The sequence below is a fragment of the Silurus meridionalis genome, chromosome 7, assembly GCF_014805685.1.
Source record: "Silurus meridionalis isolate SWU-2019-XX chromosome 7, ASM1480568v1, whole genome shotgun sequence".
In the NCBI taxonomy this organism is placed as follows: Eukaryota; Metazoa; Chordata; class Actinopteri; order Siluriformes; family Siluridae; genus Silurus; species Silurus meridionalis.
This window is the reverse complement of record NC_060890.1, coordinates 8,003,461-8,025,620: the sequence shown is the minus strand read 5'-3', so window position 1 is coordinate 8,025,620 and position 22,160 is coordinate 8,003,461.

Sequence of the window (22,160 nt, the reverse complement as noted above, 5' to 3'; positions counted from 1 at the left end):
CCCCTGTGCAGGCTAGTGTACCAGGTCCTTCTTTGGGCCCGGGGGAAACTCCTATCTGTGAGGGCAGTTTACATCCCAGGCTGGTTGAACGAGGCAGCAGACGCCCCGATGTGGTGGAGCAGGTTTGGGAGAGATTCGGAAGAGCCCAGGTGGATCTGTTCGCGTCTCGAGAGACGTCGCACTGTCCCCTCTGGTTCTCCCTTACGCCTCCAGCCCCTCTGCTGCATCTGTATGCTTTCCCCCCTGTCGCGCTGCTTCCGGGAGTTCTGGAGAGAGTTCGCTGGGATGGAGTCAGTCTCCTCTTGGTAGCGCCAAGGTGGCCACGCAAACCATGGTTTGCAGACATGGCTCCGGAGTGGTAAAGACCATTCTCCACTCCAGAGCTCCCTCCACCAGGAGGTCGTATGCCGTCAGGTGGCGCCTGTTCTGCTCGTAGTGTGAGCACCACCAGTTGGATCCAGTCCACCCTAAAAGTCTCCGCGTCTGCCATTTCAGCCAATCATGCCCCTGTGGCGGGGCAATCTCTGGGCAGAGACACCTTTGTAATGCGTTTTCTCCGTGGCACCCGGAGGCTGAGGCCCCCGGTACGGCCTAGAGTGCCTGGGTGGGACCTGGCCGTCGTTTTGGGAGCTCTTTCTGAGCCCCCCTTCGAGCCTCTAGCCGGGGCATCTTGGAGGCACCTTTCTATCAAAACCACGTTCTTGTTGGCCATCTGCTCTATAAAAAGAGTAGGGGACCTGCAGGCCTTGTCTGTGGCCCCCTCCTTCCTGGAGTTTACCCCAGGTATGGCTGGTGCCCTCCTTTACCCTCATACGGTTTACATCCCCAAGGTGCCCTCGGTCGTCCCACGGCCCGTTAGACTACAGGCATTCTATCCCCCTTTATTCCAGGCCCCAGACCAGGAGAAGCTCAACCGGCTCTGCCCGGTGCGTGCTCTGGACACTTACGTCCGCAGGACAGGTCCTTGGACAAGGTCCCATCAGCTGTTCTTCTGCTACGGCCCTCCCAAGAGAGGCCTGCCTGCTAATAAGCAGACTCTGAGCAGGTGGATTGTTGACCCTATCATGTCATCTTATGAGTCCTCTGGTCTCCCCGCTCCTTTCGGGGTCAGAGCTCATATGTGATGCCGTGGGTTGGTCCGCCCCACTGACCTTTGTGCAGTTCTATAACCTGGACCGCAGTGCCACTCCTGGCCCCTCTGTCCTCCTCTAGCTGTGGTCACATACACACTGGGCAGGGACTGGTCAGTCTGGCGTGATTGGACACTCGTTCCCAAAGCGTTTCAACGCAGCTCAAGTTCCTGAAAGGGATGTATGTAGCCCTAGTTCCCTGAGGGAACGAGACGCTGCGTCTCTGTGCCACACCTCCGGCATCCCTGCAGCGCTTCCTTCTCCTTTACAGAAGCTACCTCATCGGTGACGGCCAGCGTCCAATTTTTGACTGATTACACACGTTATTCAAAGCATGAACACTCAGGCCTGTTCCCAAAGCGTTTCGACACAGTGTCTCGTTCCCTCAGGGAACTAGGGTTACATACGTAACCTAGAGACGTTTTCCTGTTTGGCCTTGCCTTTTCACCCTGTACCTTCACAAAATGTGTGGATCCTCAACTACATCGACGATTGGTTGATCCTAGCTCAATCAGAGCAGTTGGCAGTTCGGCATTGAGATGTTGTTCTCGCCCACATGAAGGTGCTGAGGTTTCGGCTGAATGCCAGGAAGAGCGTGCTTTCTCCATTACAGAGAACCACCTATTTCGGTGTCATATGGGATTCGACTACTTTGCGCACGCAGCTTTCCCCTGTCCACATTGTGGCCATCCTTATGGCCATCAGAACGGTCAGAGAAAGGCAACCTCACACTGTCATGCAGTGCCCCTGTGCAAGCTGGCACACCATATCCTCCTTTGGGCCCAGGGGAAACTCTTCTCTATCAGAGCAGTTGACATCCGGGGCCAGTAGAACGAGGCAGCAGACACCCTGTTGAGGTAAGGGGTGAGACCCGGGCAATGGCAGCTCCTGATGTGGTGGAGCAGGTTTGGGAGAAATTCGAAAGAGCCTCGAGAGACGTTGCACTGTCCCCTCTGGTTCGCCCTTAGACCCGCTGGGGCTGGACGCCATGGCTCAGGCATGTCTGAGGCTGCATCTGTACGCCTTCCCCCCTGTCGTGCTGCTTCCAGGAATTCTGGAGAGAGTTCGCCAGGACGGAGTCCGTCTCCTTCTGGTAGCTTCAAGGTGGCTGAGCAAACCATGGTTCGCAGACCTGGTGGCTCTCCTCGAGCCCCCCCATGGGATTTCCTTTCCCAGTTTGGGGGTGCCATATTTTACCCCCATCCAGAGCTGTGCAGGCTGTGGCTGTGCCCCTGAGGGGACTAGGGGACTGTTCAGTCTGGCATAATTGGACACTCATTCCCAAAGCATTTCTACGCAGCTTGAGTTCCTGAAAGGGAACGTTTCTAGGTTACATATGTAACCTTATTTCCCTGAAGACACAAGACGCTGCGTCTCTATGCCACTCCTCTGGCGTCCCTGCAGCGCTTTCTTCTCCCTTACAGAAGCTGACGCTGCCTCTCTCCGTATGCATTTTATACTTCCTGGTCGTGATGTCACCCCGCCGGTGACGGTCGGAGTAAAACTTTTGACTGATTACACACATTATTTCAGAACGTGAACACTCGGGCTCGATCCCAAAGCATTTCGACACAGCGTCTCGCTCCCGAGATTTTATAGATAGATAGATAGATAGATAGATAGATAGATAGATAGATAGATAGATAGATAGATAGATAGATAGATAGATAGATAGATAGATAGATAGATAGATAGATAGATAGATAGATGCTGTTTTTCGTGACGTTCCAAAATTGTCTGCAGCTTGAACAAAAATACTGTCCACACTACAAAGCCTTTAAAGTATGTTCTGTATTATGTTAGCCTTCCTGTCTCAGTGTTATGCACCACACAGTCTCTAGAGGGCAGACAAGGACCAGAGAGCAGGTGAGACTGCTACCAAAGCACACATTCATTGCCATAATCATGAATGGACATTGAGCATTAAGCTCATACAGCAGAGAGCATTGCTAGAATAATATCAATTAAGCAGACATATTATATTCACTGTGAACATAACAGTTAGATTAACATGCATATATACTAGCAAATCTATGTATATGTGTAAGGGTTGAATAAAGTTTTCAGTGCTCCCAACCCTACCAATACAACTGTACCAAGTACCACTTTTGCTCTTTTTTGAACAATTTAACAAACCAATGTCTGCTATTTTGGTCCATAATGCAGCTGGATGAAGAAGGAAGTGAAATCTGTCCAGATTTTAAATAAATTCAAACAATCAAATAAACAAAACTTTATCGTACATTTTATTTACAAATTTATTTACAAATTACACAACCCCTGCAAGCGCCAGTCACTTTTAACTAGCACATAAATGTCTACATTTAAGATTTTAAGGTCTGGCAAACATCATAGGACAAACCGGCATATACAGGTGGGACAAATAAAGCACATACTGTCCATTAAATGTCCAAGTGTTTTTTTATTTTTATTCCCACACTCAATTTACCCCCCTCCCCAATGAAGCCATGCATCTGAGTGGGATTTTAAAACACTTAACAGACACTAATTGACATGCCAGCACCACTCTGTGTCTATTAGCACTGTTTCAGGGGTTTCAAAAGAGATTTTCGTGCAGGCTGTGCTGCTCAAGGGAAAGAGTATGAGTTTAATGAATGAACAGTGTGATACTATAGTGAGATATTTGATCATGTGGTTCAGTAAAATATTAAATTACACTATGATTGATAAATTATGCAGACACTTTGGTAAACATTTTATTGCCACGTTTCAATTCAGGCTTCCTGTGTAGTCTCAAAGTAATTGCCTGTTACTTCTCTGCAGCAAAGTGCAATTATGTTATTATGTGTGATCTTAGATTAAGGCCTCTCTTACCTCTAATAAAAACAACTACATAAAAATTTGTCAACATCAAGAACTTTCTTTCGGCTTCTCCTATTAGGGGTCACCACAGCAGACCATCCGCATGTTTGATTTGGCACATGTTTTTATGTTGGATGCCCTTCCTAACACAACCCTCCCAATTTATCCCAATTTATGGCACTAAGGCTTGTGCAACCCTAATGGCTGGGGTTGGTCCCTGACCGGGGATCAAACCCGGGCCGCAGCGGTGAGAGCGCTGTATCCTAACTACTAGACCACCAGGGAACCGCAAGAACAATAGCACAAAAAACACATACTCTATGGCATATAGGCTGAAGCTGTTCTTTACAGTTGTGTTAAATGAAGGACCCAAAACTACCCTGAGTATAATATATTCAGTCAGAATCCTGGCACAACTGTAGATGCTGTGTTCCTCAGGTTGAACAAAAAAGGATATTACAAAATGCAGTTTTCTGTTTATTCTGCTTGTTTTTCAGAACTTGAAAAGACCTTGAAAAACTCTTAACAAGTACAAATAGTGCTGCCTCTCTGTTGTTTATTGAGTGTGCTGATGTGTGTATGCATAATAGGTGTATACCTGCAGTATTTGCTGAACAAATACACATCATGTGCAGTGGATGAAAATATGACTTAGGGTGTGTGTGTGTGTTCGGGTGATAAGATATGTGCGTTTTTGAGGACTTTATTTACATTAGTTGATGGGTGGTATCTGGATGACCACCTACATGAGGATGAATTCCCTTTTAAATCTGGTTCCTTCCAAGGTTTCTTTAACAAACTTATAGACACTAAACTTATACTATACACATACATACATACATACATACATACATACAGTATACATTCATCTATAAAACCTCATAATCTTTTTATCTCCATACAGCTGTTTTGAGATAAGGGCCATTATTAGAAGCACTATAAAAATAAAACTGAACTGAATTTTATTGAATTTAATTGAATTGAACAGAACAGAGAACATTTTGGTCGATAAAATCAAAACCAATTTACGATTCAAGTTGTAAGAATTGCACCATTAATGCTGAAAGTTATCTTAGACATGTAGAGGCACTACAATTTTCTGTCTCTTAAACTTAGAGGTACAGGCAACCTCAATCTAATTCAATACCTTTGAGATGCTATTGTGGCTGAATGAACATTAATCCCCAGTGACACATTTCAAAATCTAGTTTTAAGCCTTCCCAGAAGAGTGGAGCTTATTATAAAAGCAAATTCACTCTTGAATGAAAAGGTCATTGTCAGGTGTCCAAAAACCTGTCTATAACATGTATGTATTAAATATACATATCATTTTATATATATATATATATATATATATATATATATATATATATATATATATATATATATATATATATATATATAATGAGCAAATCAAAAGTCATATGCACATCTGCAGATTACATGTACTATAGTGAGTTATTTTCTGCAGAAAAGACTACCATCATGTACTTCATGCTACTACAGAGATATAAAAATAGGTACACAGATAAATACACACAGCCACTTATCTTTCTTTCTTCTTTTTTGTGATAAAACCCTGCAACGTCTTTTGACACACAGCACAAGCATGCCATAGTGCGAACAGAGACGTTGTGTAGACCTTTTCGCTTTTGTAACCATTCCACATGAACTCCTCCGGTGTTGCAAAGCTTATTTTCGAATCCCCAAAGGCAGAGTTTCACTCTATTAAGTCACAAAGGATATCCTGTCTGCTCATTCATACAGCCTGTCCACTCTGTGACAAATCAGCTTTCAGCCTCATACCACAGACAACACATGTAGGGCTATATTTATGTGACAAGGCATCTGTCATGTTGCTATTTTCCAACTTGTGCTCTGTTGCTATTTTTGTGGCCAAAAATTAATAGGATTCATTCGGGGCTGTGATGCAGACAATTTTTTAAAGCCATTTTATTTTCGTAACAGTGTGTACATTAGTCTAAGTGCAGGCTTAGGTTTAAGTCGGCAAGAATTCGAAAACTTTGTCATTGAATTAAGAAATAAATAACAGTTCTACATTTAGTCAGAAATTTAAGTACTGCTTGGATACCTACACACAGTAAAAAAAAACACCTTATGCCTTTTATTTCACATTCTGGCATAAAGAATGCAGGCAGGGTTGAGTGTGTGGAGAAGAATGGCAGGAGTGATTTGTGATAGAAGAGTATCTGCAAGAGTGAAAGGGAAAGTTTATAGGACTGTGGTGAGACCTGCGATGTTGTATGGATTAGAGACAGTGGCATTGAGTAAAAGACAGGAGGTGGAGCTGGAGGTAGCAGAGCTGAAGATGTTAAGGTTTTCGTTGGGAGTGACGACGATGGACAAAATTAGAAATGAGTTTATTAGAGGGACAGAGCATGTAGGACATTTTGGAGACAAGGTGAGGGAGGCGTGATTGAGATTGTTTGGACATGTGCAGAGGAGGGACATGGGGTTTATTGGTAGGATAATGCTGAGGATGGAGCCACCAGGAAGGAGGAAAAGAGAAAGGCCAAGGAGGAGGTTTATGGATGTGGTTAGGGAAGACATGCAAGTATTGTAGTTGGTTTAAAAAAGGCAGATGTAGATGACAAGGGAGTATGGAGGCGGATTATCCGCTGTGGCGACCCCTAATGGGAGAAGCCGAAAGAAGAAGAAGAAGAAGAAGAAGAATATTTTACATTCTGGCATGTGTGCCCTAATTAATTCAATTGAATTAATTTTTATTTGTATAGTGCTTTTAACAATGGGCACTGTCTCATAGCAGCTTTACAGAGATAAAGTGGTTATGAAATTAAGAATATATATAAAGAATGTGTACATTCAATGCCTATAAGTTTGTTCCTTATAATTGTGAGTTTATTTATAATGAGCAAGGAAAGACTTCTTGAGATGGCATGAGGAAGAAACCTTGAGGAAAGCCAGACTCAAAAGGGAACCCATCCTCATCTAGGTGGCATTGAATGTCCATTCTTTACTGTTCCATCATTGTTAAAGTGTGCAGTGATTGGTGATTAAATGCAACCTGTGGTCCTGAGCCATTGTATCAAACTGTTGATGTTAATTACAGTCCAAATCCATCCTCGAAATCCTGAATGTCCCTTATAGTCAGTACATCCACTGAAACATCTTCAGTAGTTATATAGCTCACACCTAACTCCATTGACTCATCTGTATTTGTATTCCTATAAGTCCCAGCTACTGCATTGTGACATAAAGCGAAACATTTTTCAGAGCAGTGTCTCAGTTTCAGAGCTTCGCTGAGCTCAATGTTATCCAACATTCTCAAGATGATCTACCCAGCTAGTGTCTCTGAGGAAGGAGATATTTTTATCGAATTGCTATTATGCCTGTAGTACGAGCTGAGCTTTTAAAACCTAATCAGTGAGAGAAAAGTCTGTACATGTCACTGGATTGTTCAGGGTTTTTTTCACTTGCATCCCTGGTTAAACCTGAAGGTTAAACTATTGGCCAAGTTGGATGCAGCAAAAAAAAAACTATGGCATGAAATAAAATTGAACCATTTTCAAAAGCACAAAAGACAAAAGCCTATTTTGAACGAGTGCATAAAAAAGATAAAAAAATGAAATTGAAACAATAGTTTCATTAATGTCGATTGTGTTGAGCAAACCAAGCAAGGTTTCTTCCTAGCTTTAGATTCCTGATGCTATTGATTTAAAGCCAGTGCCTGTCTTGAATGTGCTGCAGTCTTTTTCCCCTGTCACTAAATCATTTTGGACAGTCTTGTGAATTCTCTAAAGCTCAGATCTGCCACAGAGATTTTTCATTTGACTGTTGTTTTTATGTGCGTGTGTGTGTGTGTGTGTGTGTGTGTGTGTGTGTGTGTGTGTGTGTGTGTGTGTGTGTGTGTGTGTGTGTGTGTGTGCGTGTGTTTGTTTGTTTGTTTTTGTTCTGGCTTGTTTTTACCCTGCAACACATCCAATAGTGAAAAGGACCATGGTAGGGAAGGAGCTTCAAACAATCATCTCTTGGACATCTTTCATTCATGGGCTGCTTATTCAGTACAATTTTCTCATTTCCTTTAACTTAGTCTCTTTAATGTGTTTATAGGAGAGTTTCATGCCAGTATTCAGGGGAAAACAAGACCAACATCAGTGCTGTTGAAAATCCGAGGACAAAAGATGCAAGCTATTTGTTTTCTTGGTACAAAAAATGGAATTTTTTATTTATTTATTTTTTTAACAATATCACCCCAACATGTTGTCTTATAACTCAAAATCTACATTTTCAGAAACACATTTTAATGCTAAATATTTTGGATTGCTCATCATCCATGACAACAAATGTTTGCTCATATTTACCTTTTATTATTCACTTTCAACCATCTCTGTTTTGATTTGGACATTTGATAGCAGTCATTATATTGTTGAACTCTTTATCTAAGAAGAGATTTGACCTACTGGCTGAGGCAAGAAACAGAAGATGAAGAAGAAGAATCCTTATTGTAAGTATAATGGGAAATTTGTCATGGTGTGCTGGTGCTAAAAAAATATGAAAAACTATAAAAACTAGGAAAATAAAATAATAAATAAAGACATGAACTATACAGTTTGTGCAGGTGATGAAAAGTAAAGCAGTGCAAATGATAATGTAAGTGAGGCAGTGCAATGACCATTTTTTCCCCATTTTTGTAAGGTGCAGGGTTGCAATATAGTAGTCCTTAGCTGTAGTATTGATGGAAGCAGGTCAGAGATGATGGTGGGTCGTTAGTATTATTGATAAGGTCAGTTGCGGATGGGAAGAAGCTGTTTTTGTGGAATGAGGTTTTGGTCCTGATGGTCCGTAGCCTCCTGCTAGAGGGGAGTGATCTAAAAGGTCTGTGTCCAGGGTGAGAGGGGTCAGTCACAATCCCAGATGCCCACTTTAGGGTCCTGGAAGTCAACAAGTGCTGTAGTCCTGCAGCCAATCACCTTCATAGCAGAGTGGATGACACGCTGTAGTCTGCCTTTTCTTTAAAAGCACTACCTTTTCAGTGGCAGCAGTGTACCAGTGTACTCAATGAAGGAGGTGTAGAAGTGCACTATCACTTTCTTTGGTAGGTTAAACTTCCTTAGCTGTAATAGGAAGTACAACCTCTGGTGTGCTTTTTTAATCAGAGTGCTGATGTTCAGCTCACACTAGAGCTCCCATTAGATGATGGATCCCAAGAAGGGGAAGGGGTTGACATTTTCGCCAGCAGAGTAACACAGTATGACAAAAAGGTGTTTGAGCTAAAATATTCTGGTTTATGTTACAGGTTGTTTTACTGTTCCAGGCATAAAACATTTTATTGCTAAATATTTTTATCATAATTCATTGTCTTTGAACCACTTATGTATTTATATCCATTGCCTGCCTTGTGCAGGACAACAAACGTTTGTGTGTTTTTTCTTATGCTTTAATTTGTATGACCAACAATCCTGATAATTGTATCATAATGTAGTCATTTATCTGTATGTTTATTTATTTTTTTGCATTGTATTGTATATTTAGCATTAAGATGTGAAAACAATTCATTCACACCCAAAGGGTCAACTATAAAGATATCTAGGTATGAAAAGCATTAGCACACACCAATGAAATATAATTTATTGAATTTGTTTGACACAATGAATCAAAAGTACTATAGCAGCATACATTTTTTAAACCTGTGAAGTGTAGAGGAGATATCAGGTTGTGGGTTATTAATGATTTTAGCATCTCACACCACTGTGTTCTGACTTCAAACTACCCATTTCTTTTAAAAGTGGATTCAGGCAAACAAATTCCCTCTCACAGTTGTCAAACATCTGCCAGACTCTGTCTATCAACATTGTAATCTTCTGTGCCCATTTAGTTACAACTTACTGTGATTGATTCTTTTTTTCTAATAATCTTTTGCTATGCATTTTGTTAATTTCCATATTATTCATATTGCTAACATATGAGTGAGTGGGAAGTATTACCAAATCATAGCTCTAAGATCCCTGGTTTTCTGAGCATCAGTGCATATTCTCCAATACATGTCAGTGAGTGGATTGGATAGATTAAATTGCCTCCAGATGTGAATGAGCTAGCAAATGTGTATTGTGCATGGTGCCCTGGCTACTTTCCAGGGCTCACACCAAGTGTGCCTGTGTCACAGTCATTCTGATGTGAATAAAGTGGTAAGTAAACATAAATAAGCGATACTGTTAAATTATTCATATAGTGTATACAATACACACTTTACGGACACCTAGCCCATAGATCCATATGTTGGCTTTCCATAAAGTTGGAAGAACACAAGGAAAAAACAGCACGACGTTGCCTATTTGAACAAAGGTAAGTCAATGAATTCATGAGCTGTTAAGGTTGGAGAAATGCTTGAAAAGTAAGTGTGTGTGTGTGTGTGTGTGTGTGTGTGTGTGTGTGTGTGTGTGTGTGTGTGTGTGTGTGTGTGTGAATTGTTGGGATTGAAATGGCCGCACATGAATATGAATGGCCATGACTAAAACAATAGCTTGTCTGGCTACCTGGCCAGCAATATGAATGCCAACTCAATATCAATAGCTAAACATGTATAACAAAAGCCTGTAATGGTCAGCCATTAATTTCTAGGTAGAGTGTATGAATGGCCACCTGAGTTAAGCAGGGGGGAGGGAGAAAAGAATCAGACATTGTCTCAGATAAATGTTTGTAGGAATCTCATTTGTTCTGAAACTCGTCATAAAATTTTAAATATAAACTCAAGAGACATGTTGTTACGTGGCGGATATGGAGGCGGAAGCCGGAATAGAAGCACACGTGTTTATTAAACAAAAAGGCAGAGCCAACACAAAATACCCGCATAGATCGGGATACTCCATCAAAAGGCAGTCCAGTAATAATGTCCACGGTGCGTTATGTAGGAAGCGCGGTGAGGAGGCAGCGACGGAGAAGCGTCAGTAGTCCGAGGTGCGCTGGGGAAGGTAAACGCAGCTGTGGAGTGGGCGAGGAGTCCGGGTATGTAGCGGGAGAAGCATACATAAAGAAGCATACATATACATAAAAAGCATACATAAAAACACATACCACCATGAACCTACAATAACGGACAGGGAGTGTGGGTGAATGTGGGGTTTTTATAGGAGCTGGGGATGAGCAAGTGAAACGAGTCACATGTGTTCCCCATGAAGCCCGATTGCGAGCAGCTCTGTGCAGTCGGGGCACGCACGGGAGAGGGAGCGAGGTGCTTTGGGGAAACCCGAAGTTTGACAGGCGCCGAAGGGGGTGTGGCAGGGAAATTCCTGACACCCCCCCACCCCTCCAGGAAGGGCCTGACGCAAAGAGACCACCCCTGCGACCCGAGGCTGGGCGGAGTCCTCGGCGGAGGCCTGGAACTCAGAGATTGCCACCGCGGAATGGGATGACGCTAATGGCGGGGACCTGGAGCACTTCCTGTTTCACTATCTCCACAACATCCCATCAGCTGCTCAAAATACTCCCTCCATCTTCTCAACACACTTTCCTCACGGTCAACACATTTTCATCTCCATCCTTTATTGCTCTAACTTGCAGCACATTCTTCCCAACTCTGCCTGGCCAATCAGTATAAATCCTTTTCTCCTTCCTTAGTGTCCAACTTCTCATACAGCTCCTTATATGTCTTTTCCTTGGTTTTTGCCAGATCTCTTTTCACCTGCCACTGGATCTCCTTGTACTCCTGCATTCTTTTTACTCTGTCGATCCCAATTTTGTTTTGCCACCCTCTTTCTCCTTGTTTTCCCGCACTTCCTCATTCCACCACTACATCTCTTTGCATCCTTTCTCTTGCCAGATGTCACACCAAGTACATTTCTAGCTGTCTCCCTTATCACTTCTGCAGTAGTTGCCCAATCATCCAGCACCTCTTCACCACCACCAAGCTCCTGTCTGATCTCTTATCAGAATCTCACACTACAGTCTTCCTCCTTCAGTTTCCACCATCCTATTTTTCTTTGAGTCCCCACTCTTCTCCTCATTCTTTTCCTCCAAAACCATCCTACAGACCACTATCCGAAGCTGTCTAGCTACACTGTCCCCTGCCAACACCTTACAGTCTCCAATCTTCTTCATGTTGCATCTTCTTTATAGAACATAGTCCACCTGTGTGCAGCTTCCCCCACTCTTATACGTCACCCTATGATCCTCCTTCTTCTTAAAATAAGTATTCACCACTGCTATTTCCATCCTTTCAGCAAAATCTACCACCATTTACCCTTCCACATTCCTCTACTTAAAGCAATACCTACCCATCACCTCCTTATCACCTCTGTTCCCTTCACCAACACGCCCATTAAAGTCTGCCCCAATCACTAATCTTTCATTTCTAGGTACACATTCATACACTTCATCTAACTCACTCCAGAAATTTTCTTTCTCTTCCATCTTACAACCCACTTGTGGAGCATAGTCATTTATCATCACCCCTTCAACTTACAGCTTCACGTTCATCACCCTATCATAAACTCTATTCACCTCCACTACACTCTTACGGTACTTTTCCTTCAGAATCAGCCCTACACCATTTTTCTTTCCATCCACACCATAAAAGAAAAGTTTAAAAGCCCCTCTAATGTTCCTGGCCTTACTAACATTCCACTAGGTATCCTTAACACACAACATATCTACTCTTCTCCACTCCATCATATCAGCTACCTCTCTCCCTTTACAAGTCAGAGTACCAACAATTAGAGTACCAACCCTAACCTTTACTCTGCTACACTTCTCTATTTTCTGCTGTCTCTTTAGACAAATTTTCTATATAAAAACAGGTATTATATACATCTAAATATTTATGAATTAGATTTTAAGCAAAACATAATACTGTGTCCAGGACGTAACATTTCCATTCCTTAGAGGATTTTTGCAGACGATTTCTTAGTTAACACTTCCCTGTTGTCTGCTAGCTTGAGAATGATGACTCTTCATATTTGAAATATGATTTGAGGTCCTCAATCCTTAACACAATGTCCTCTGGAATACAAAAGTATCTGCAAACATGCTGAAACAGATGTTATTGGGTCTTGACAACATAAAAATGATGAGACCAGTGGCGGGCCGTGCATTTGATACCTGGGCCTTCAGTGGGGACTTACCCGACCTAATCCACCACTTAATGCCACCACTATCATGTTGCAAAACGTGTGACATTACAGAGAGAGAGAGAAATGTTGCATATGGGGGGTGAGTACCATTTTACTAAAGCAAGAAACCCAGTTAAACAACTCCAAACCTCTACACTACCACCACAACTGTGCCACCTACATCATCTGGAGCAGTTCAGAATCAATATTTTTCTAATAACATGACAAAAACATTAAAGGATTTTAATAAAATACAACCTACTCACCAGAAATTCATACTCATAATTTGCACTGATCCTCAGAGGCTGTAATCCAGTGGTAACGCTCATATTCACTGGTCTGGAAGTGGAGAACAAAACCTTTCCCAAGCTGAGACAAGCTAGCTAGCTTCGTGGTTGGCCGATCTCCTCACGATGTCTAGCTTTTCTTAAGTATTTCTGAAACCAAATCAATTACTCTTCCTTTTAGGCATAAAAAAGTCTAACTCAAATGTATTCATATGTGTAGCGCTACACACTACGAACTTGGCCGTTACAGTTTCCCTCTGACCAACCAATCAAAGGATGGAAAAATGCTGATGCTATTCTGGGCCAGCTAGCTGCCCTGTGAGGCAAATATGAAATCTGATTGGTTAAAGAAACAGACCATTGGTAATATGCTCAATAGTAAAAAAAAAAAAAAAAAAAAAAGAAAAAAAAGCCCAGCAGAACAGACTTTAAAGGCCCTGGGCAGATTGGATTGACATGGCAGCACATAGAGGCTAAAATCGGATGGACAAAAAATCTAACATCTACATAAACATACTGGAAGCAGTGCAGCCAAGAGAAACGCCATGAATTAATGAATAAATGAATAAAATAAACTGTTTGGAATAAATTAATACAACTTAATGGAACAAATATTAGAATTTAGGTTGTAAATGTAGGTCAGTGCTTCTGATAGTGTTTAGGCCAGCAGAGAAGGCTTTGCTGGTCCTGACCACCCACCACTGGATGAGAGGCATTGGAGTTATAAACCTATAAAACTTTATAAAGTTATAAAGTTATCTTTGCATCACAACATATTTAGGGGCATTAGGTAAAATCTTGACTATGTTAGAGTGGCCAGGTGATTTGCTTTTTCAATATTCCAGCAGAAATGAAGCACAACTATGTAAAGGTGTTGTTTGTGTGCTATATAGGATCTGATGGAGGTGTGAGAACATGTCTGCCTTTCACATTTCTGATACCTGGGTGGTATTGCATTATTAGTTGCAAGGTCAGTTCCAATTATTCTATCAGCAATTGAGGCAGAGAATTACATTATTTCACACAGATGTTTCAACTTGTTGAGAGAGCATGTGCCATAATTGAACTATAAAAATTACCTTTATTAATGTAATACTTTTTGTTCACACCAAAAAATATTGCTGCATTCTGCTAATACCTGTTTACAGTTTGAATTTAAATATGGGTTAACAGTCCCAAGTTAGAAATGTAGTAAACTTAAATAGATTAACATTGTTTAAGGTAACCAGCCCATGCATTTGACAAATCTGAATAAAAAAAACCTGTTACACACATCTTCTCAGATGAACCTTATCCACTCAGTGCATTGTCAAAACAAAATTAACAAACTATGATAAAATTTTAAGTCATCATAAGCTGTTATTAATAGTTATGTATTCAAATTCAAATTTTATTTGTTACATACACATTCATATAGAATATGACATGCGGTGAAATGCTTTTTTATTTTGTTTATTTTACATATATTATATATATATATATATATATATATATATGTAAAATATGTAAAATAAATAAAATAAGTATTTATTTGTTGTTGAAGGAAAAGTGAGATGGAGAGAGAAGTCCAGGTGCTAGTTCCTGGGTGTTTCCTGGATTAAACTCCAAAAAGATGCTATTTTAAAACTATTAAAAAGATAATAGGCATATAATTTAAATAGCTATTTACTTGTAAATACCAACATTTACATAAATAATAGAGGAATGTTTGGACATAAAGAAATGTTTGTGCATTATTTGGAGCATAAGTGGGAGATTCTTTATGTTTTACCTAAAACTTCAGACTAAATAACATTCAAAAGTTTTTCTAGATACCTCAGTAAATTTGTCCAGAGAATAAAAAGCTGTTGTTTGACCTTTGAGTGGATTTCAATGGACCTTTTCAGCTCAACAACCCATCAATAATTTATTCATTAACAAACTACAAGCAACCACAACAGCTCTTTATCTCTGTCCGCCTCCTTAGTTTTCCTTACTGTTAAACCATACTGAAACACAGCTTCAATGTAGTGTAACAAATTGTGTTTTAATGTTGATGAACAGTTATTTACTATGGCCGATGCCAGCTAGGGGTGTTGCAAGTAATAATCTTTTGTCATTTTGTTTGCTTTAATAGAAGAGACAGAGTTGGTTACTGATAGCTATGTGATTTTTCTTACTGTTCTGTTCTTAGTACTATTCTGATTGATAGAATTATTACCTCAGGTAAAAAGTATTTTTTAGAATTATGTCAATGGACTACACTTCACATCTGCCACTGCACTACACTAACATGTCTTACTTCCACCTGTGTCACATCAATAGATAATTTGCAGTAGTATTCTAGTCTCAGTTTGCACTGCACTCACTGGCTGTCATTTGTCATCACTATTTGTGTTCCATGCTTCATGTCTCTGTGATCTAATAGAATCTGAGGTGGATGCAAGCGCAGTTATTTATGTAAACATTGCAAACATTAATAACTAATACAAAGAAGACAAACACATAAAACATGAACACTAGGAATGTAAAACTCAGCAACAACCATTGATAGACAAACGTGAAACAATGAGTAAAGTGCATGGCGAGTCTGAAATACAAGAGCTAATTAAGCCAAAATGAGAAACATATAAAGAGATCATGTAACATGTTAGGATGCAATAGGAAGTATAAAACACAGACTTATAGGAAGTGTAGTCTCTTAACATAATCCTGACAGTCTCATACTTCATACATGGTCCATGTTCCTTTGTCTTATTATTTTATGTTTGTTTCACTAGTTTTATGTTCACAGTAAATAAATGTAACTGCACTTGCATCCGCCTTCCTCTTTATTATGTGACAGAATGAGAGACCTAAGAAATGGATACAACAGATGAATCTTTGTGCATGTGTAGGCAGAGGTAGCTTCAAAAGAGCCAGATGAAACTTAACTGGCTATATGCCACATCAATGAGGTGTTTGGAAAAAGGGGGGTCCCATCATGGCTGGACCTGGCCTTATAAGGATACCACTTTGCCCCAGTGCCCCACTGAAGATATTGTTCTGCCTAGCTGTTCTGAGGATCTTGCACTGTCCTCCTGCAATGCAGAGGCCACCAGTACAATTACCAGCTTTACCACATGCATTACTCTATCTCATTAATCCACCATAGACATCGATACACCTCTCAGCTTGGCTGGTGGTTGCACCACCTAGGGGTCAATGATGAGATCACATTTCCTATTGACTTAGATAGTCCGCATTTACAGGTATCTGCAAAAAGTGGGTGGAAATCTTCTCTAGCAGCTCAGTGTGTTTGTCTGTATTTGATTTTAACATTTTTGTTACAGTTCTGATATATTTACATATAAAAAAAAACAATTCACACTTAGTGTTGAACTCCATATTTCCACAGCTCACGCTTTAAAGTGGAACTGATTACTGATCACTATCACCTGGACTCAATTACACAGCGACAGTATTTTAAGGCCAGCTCAACCAACCATCAAAAAGGGAACCCATCCTCCTCTGGGTGACACTGATACTGTCACTGATGGTGGCCTCAACAATGATGGAACTGTAATGAATCAATATTTAGTGTCACCCAGATTATACTGGGTTTCCTTTTAAACCTGATTCCCCTCAACGCTTCTTCCTTATACCATCTCAGATATTTTTTCCTTGCTATTGTCACCACTGGCTCACTCATTAGAAATACATTAATAAGGGATAAACATCTATGGACTGATTTATACATTTAAACTGAATTGACTTTATGCTGTACACATCACTTGACCACTGTCTTTACATTTACCTTGTTTTTGTCTCAAATCTTGGATCGCAATGCAAGCTTACATAATAAAGATATTGCTTACCTCACTTATACAATATTTGTATCTGTAACATTTAAGTTTGTTTAAAATGACCTCCACGTTCCTGGGAAGGCGTTATATTTAAGTTAACTAATTTTTGAATATTATAAAAATCATAAAAGCATTAGTGAAGTCATTTACTAGTATTTTAAAGAAAGACTGGCATACAGTCAGTGTTTCAATTCATCCCAAATAAAATCTAAATGGTTAAAGTCAGAAATTGTATATATTTATAAAGAAAATATCAATGTAGAGAAGAACACTAGTCTTCAAGACTAGGTTCAGGTGTTGTGTACAGAAATGTTCTCAAAGATTGAATTTTCAGTGTCTGAAATAAACTGATCCTATAGAAAGAAAATACTGTTGCTAGATGCTAAATTATAGTTGCAGTGCTTTAAAATACAAGTGTTTCCCTGCAGTTCAGCAGAATTAAAAAAAAAACCCTCTGACTATTAATGCAAGGCTTATTATTTTTTTCTTTCTGATATTGTATTCTCAAGTTGTCACATTTACTATGCCATTTTCTAGACCTTGTTAACTTGTATAAACAAATGAGGATTTGTTTATTGCATGTGAGAGTTAAGATTTATTTTGAATAGATACTTTTTTGTGTCTTTCTTTTCTATCTATCTATCTATCTATCTATCTATCTATCTATCTATCTATCTATCTATCTATCTATCTATCTATCTATCTATCTATCTATCTATCTATCTATCTATCTATATCTATCTAATTAGCAGTCCAGCAATTAAATTTTCTTCTAGTAGGATCTATAAACGGTTTCCGTGCACCTGGACTTCAAAGACAAATGATCGGAACAAGCAGTTCTAATATGCAAAAGAAAACACAATTAGCTGACATAAGGTCAGAATCGAATCAATATCAGAAGATGATAAAAGGAATTCATAGTCTGTGATCAAGCAGACATATGGGTGTAAAGCAAGACTTCTTGCAAAACGCTAGAGGATATTGATTGTTTATGAGCTCAGAGAGCAAAGGCATGAAATCCACCGGTATCTTAAATCTCTGCTTCATGTACTGCATGATGTTGAAGACATTGATATAATATGAAGGTCCTTTTGAATTATTTTGTGAAAACTGTGTTGTGTTTCCAACAAACTGGGATATGATAAGGACAGTTCTTATAAGGCCAAGTAATATGATGTTGCTAAATATTCACTTCGGTTTGTTTTTATATGATCAGTACATTGGTAGTCTTTTTGTTATCTAAGACTTATTTGAAATATATTAAAATAATTATTTAAAAACTGTGCACGGTTAGTCCTTAAAATGAACATTCTGTCTTATGCAAAGGTCAAGAAGTTTATTAAATGCAAACTCATTGACTGATCACAATGACCAATACAGAGTTTCCTGCCGAGCACTTTAATTCCTCCGAGACATAATTTTTTTCTGCCCAAGAGAGACAAAAAAGAAAGAAAGTTTTTTGGCCTAATGCAGCTGATGCCTATTCTTTTTTTAAGTCTAATATATGATATATAATAAAACATGATATAAAGGTATCCAATATAGCTGTATCATAATGTCTAAATTGTACAAACATTATGATATTTTTCACAGTAAGTTTAAGCTTAGTGCATTGCTTACAGCAGTATATACAGTACAGTATTTTAAAAAGAGTCAGGTACACATAATCATTAAATACATTTTATTCTCATTAAAACCACCTGTATATATTATCCCCCTTTTGTAACAAAACATCTCTGACCCATCAAGGCATTGACTCCAAAAGACCTCAGAAAGTGTGCTGTGGTTCTGTGGTATCTACTACAGAACACCTTAAAATCCTGTTAGTTGTGAGTCCTGAGGTCTGACTTGTTTGTCCAGCATGTCCCACAGAGCAGAATGTTATCTGGGGAATTTAAAGACAAAGTTAACACAATGAACTCATACGTATATACTGTACACAAAATGTGTTTCCAAATTCCTCAAAGTGAAACAACACTGAGAAACCTGCCAACTGCCATTGAAGCAAATGCATTAAAACTGCAAATTTAATGATCAGATTTTGGATTTATTCTAGATTATCATACAAATTGTGATTTGGCAATATATCATAGGACAATAAAAGGTTTGGGAGTCAACATCACATTACTTTTGCATTTTAATTCCTCCTACGGCCTGTGCAAAATCCTTATTCAATACAGTATAAATAATGTATGTTGATTTTGTTGGAACACCGCATGAGCTGATGACACAGAACTCCAAACATACACATTTGAAGAAGGAAATTTTAAGTTAAAGATTCCACTAAGTAAACTAATGGCAAATAAGCACTGTCTTTTAGCTTTTGATGTAACTTGACCGTTTACTGCGATACGTTATCTCATATATACTGTACACTGAGCAGATAAGGTTTAATGGCCTTGTTAAAGGGCCCAGCAGTGCAGCCTGATGATCTACACATTTACATATCAGTAAAAGCTTTTGTAGAATTTACAAATTGCTAATTTGACATAGTATTTTGACAAAATTGTCTTTCCAGCAAGGTCTTTTGCAGCTTTATGTAAAGTAAATAATTGAAAAATAGCTTTTTAAGCTCAATATATAATATTAATAAAAACAAAAAACAGCTAGCTTTAACTCCTAAAAACACAACAGATGCTTTTAGCTCATTTGCTGAAGCTTTTATTAAATTCCCAAACATTTGAATTATAAATAACAGTAATTATGTTTTACGCTAATGAATGCAAGAGAGAACGAACAGAGGAGCAGATTTAATCAGATTAGTATAATTTATTTTAATCATCAGATTTTTGTCACTTTAACCCCTCGTACAAATAAAAGAACAATTAATGTCATTTAGCCAGTTATGTATTTCCATATGTACCTGCTTTCTCAATGCAGCTCTTGGCATCGTCACAGTCGTCAAGTTAATTATGCTGCTTCTGCCAACAAATTTTTTTTTTCCCTTTATGCTTTTAGTGATGTAGGGTGAGGAGGCCGAAGATGCTAGATGCAGTCATCATTCCAATTCATCCTAAATGTGTTCAGTTGGGTTGAGGTCAGAGGTCTATATACAGGCCACTCAAATTCCATTTCAGGAACTCAAGCTGCGTCAACAACGTTTTGGGAACACTTTTGTATGACCACGCTTTAAATCATGTGTTTAATCTGTCCAACGGAACGGCAGGACATCACCAGCAGGGTGACATCTGAATCAGGAAACTATAAAGACACATGCGGTGTAGACGGTGCTAGCTTCCTGTTTGTTCAGGAAGCGCTCTGTGTGTGTCTGCTCTACAGAAAAAGGTAAGGTGCAGTAAATTTTCAACGTTTTTATGAGAATGGGTGGCAAACAATCTTTCCTCCTTGCCCTAACATTTTTTCTTCAGACGCTCCACTGTGTTCCTGTGCTCCTTGCGACTGAGGTCATGGGGCTTGCAGTTGGAGCTGGAGATGGGTCTGTCACTTTTATCTGCCTCATCTGCTGGATCCAGCGCTTTTTCCCAGGGTTCCGAAGCACAAATTTTGGCGGTTTCTTCCGCCTGTGTAGACAGCGCTGTGCTTTACCTCTCTTCCTCCAAGGAGGGGGAGGGTATTAATGCCAGTGATCCATGGAGTACATGCCTCCACTGCCAGTTCAGTTTGAGGAGCAGTTGGAGGTAATGACTCATGCTGCAGCCAAGCTGGACATCACCTGGCCAGCCAGTATCCCTAAGCAAGCTGGATGAGCGTTTCTTGCAACAGACATCGCTACCTGTACATCGGGGTCTGCTTTTTTTCCCGGTCCTGTCCACCAAGCCTCTTAGGACTACTTCGGCTTTGGTGGGCAAGGCTTATACTGCGGCAGGTCAGGCCACCGGCTGCCTGCGCACCATGCCTGTGTTACAGGTTATCAAGCCGACCTGCTGCGAGCTGCTGCTGAGCTCGACAAGCTCAAAAAACAGAGGCTGCTAGGGCCATCGGGATGGAGTCTGTATACTCCTGGTAGCCCCGTGCTAGCCAGGCCGGCCATGGTTCGCTGACCTGGTAAACCTTAACTTACCTTAGGTAGGTCACCACTTAGACCCAGTTAACTGGCCAGTTGGCCCAGTGCTGTTTTTTTTTTAAGAACAGTTCGCCCAAGGGTTGTCTCCTTTTTCCCAGACTGGGGTATGTTCCCAAGGTGCACTCGGTCATCCCCTACCCAGAGTGTGGCAGATGTAAGGCCTTGTCCTCTGGGGTATTTTGTATCTGGGGTAGAGCATTGTTGACGCAGCTAGAGTTGCTGAAAGGGAACATCTGTAGGTTACGTATGTAACCCTGGTTCCCTGAGGAAATGAGACGCTGCATCTCCATGCCACAGTCCCTGCATCTTTACAAGCACTTACTTTACTCTCTAAGCTTGCGCCGTCGTTCTGTTGGATGGATTGCACACATGATTCAGAGCGTGGTCACACAGAAGCGTTCAAAATGCATTGTTGACGCAGCGTCTCATTCTCTCAGATAATCAGGGTTACATACGTAACCTAGAGACGATCTTCCACTCCAAACCATGCAAAGCATATATTCATAGAGCTGGCTTTGTTTACAGGGACATCCTACACAATTGTGTGTCTCAGGTAAGATGTCAGTTATCTGATACTGAAACCAATACTTTTGTCTATATAGTGTAATCTTTAGCAGGTACCACAGTAGTGAGATAATCAATTTTATTCACATAGCAAATGGTTTTATTGTTATGAATAATCCATGTATGTCTTGCAAAATAAGGACAGTGTACCACTGTCAGGCTGACGGACAGGACGCGGAAGCGGAAATAACTCAATCATGTTTTATTCAGTCAGTTCAACACAAAACACTCACAGTTGCCGTGGCAAGAAAACAAACAAAGAATATCCACTCGAGACGAGTAATCCAACACGAAACTTAGAGTCCGAAAACGAAAGTAAACTGCAACGGCAACGAGTAATCCGCACATGGACACAGAGTCTGAAAACAGAACCAGCAGGCAGGCTGGCAGTCGCGGGAACAGGAGATGACCAGCATGACAAT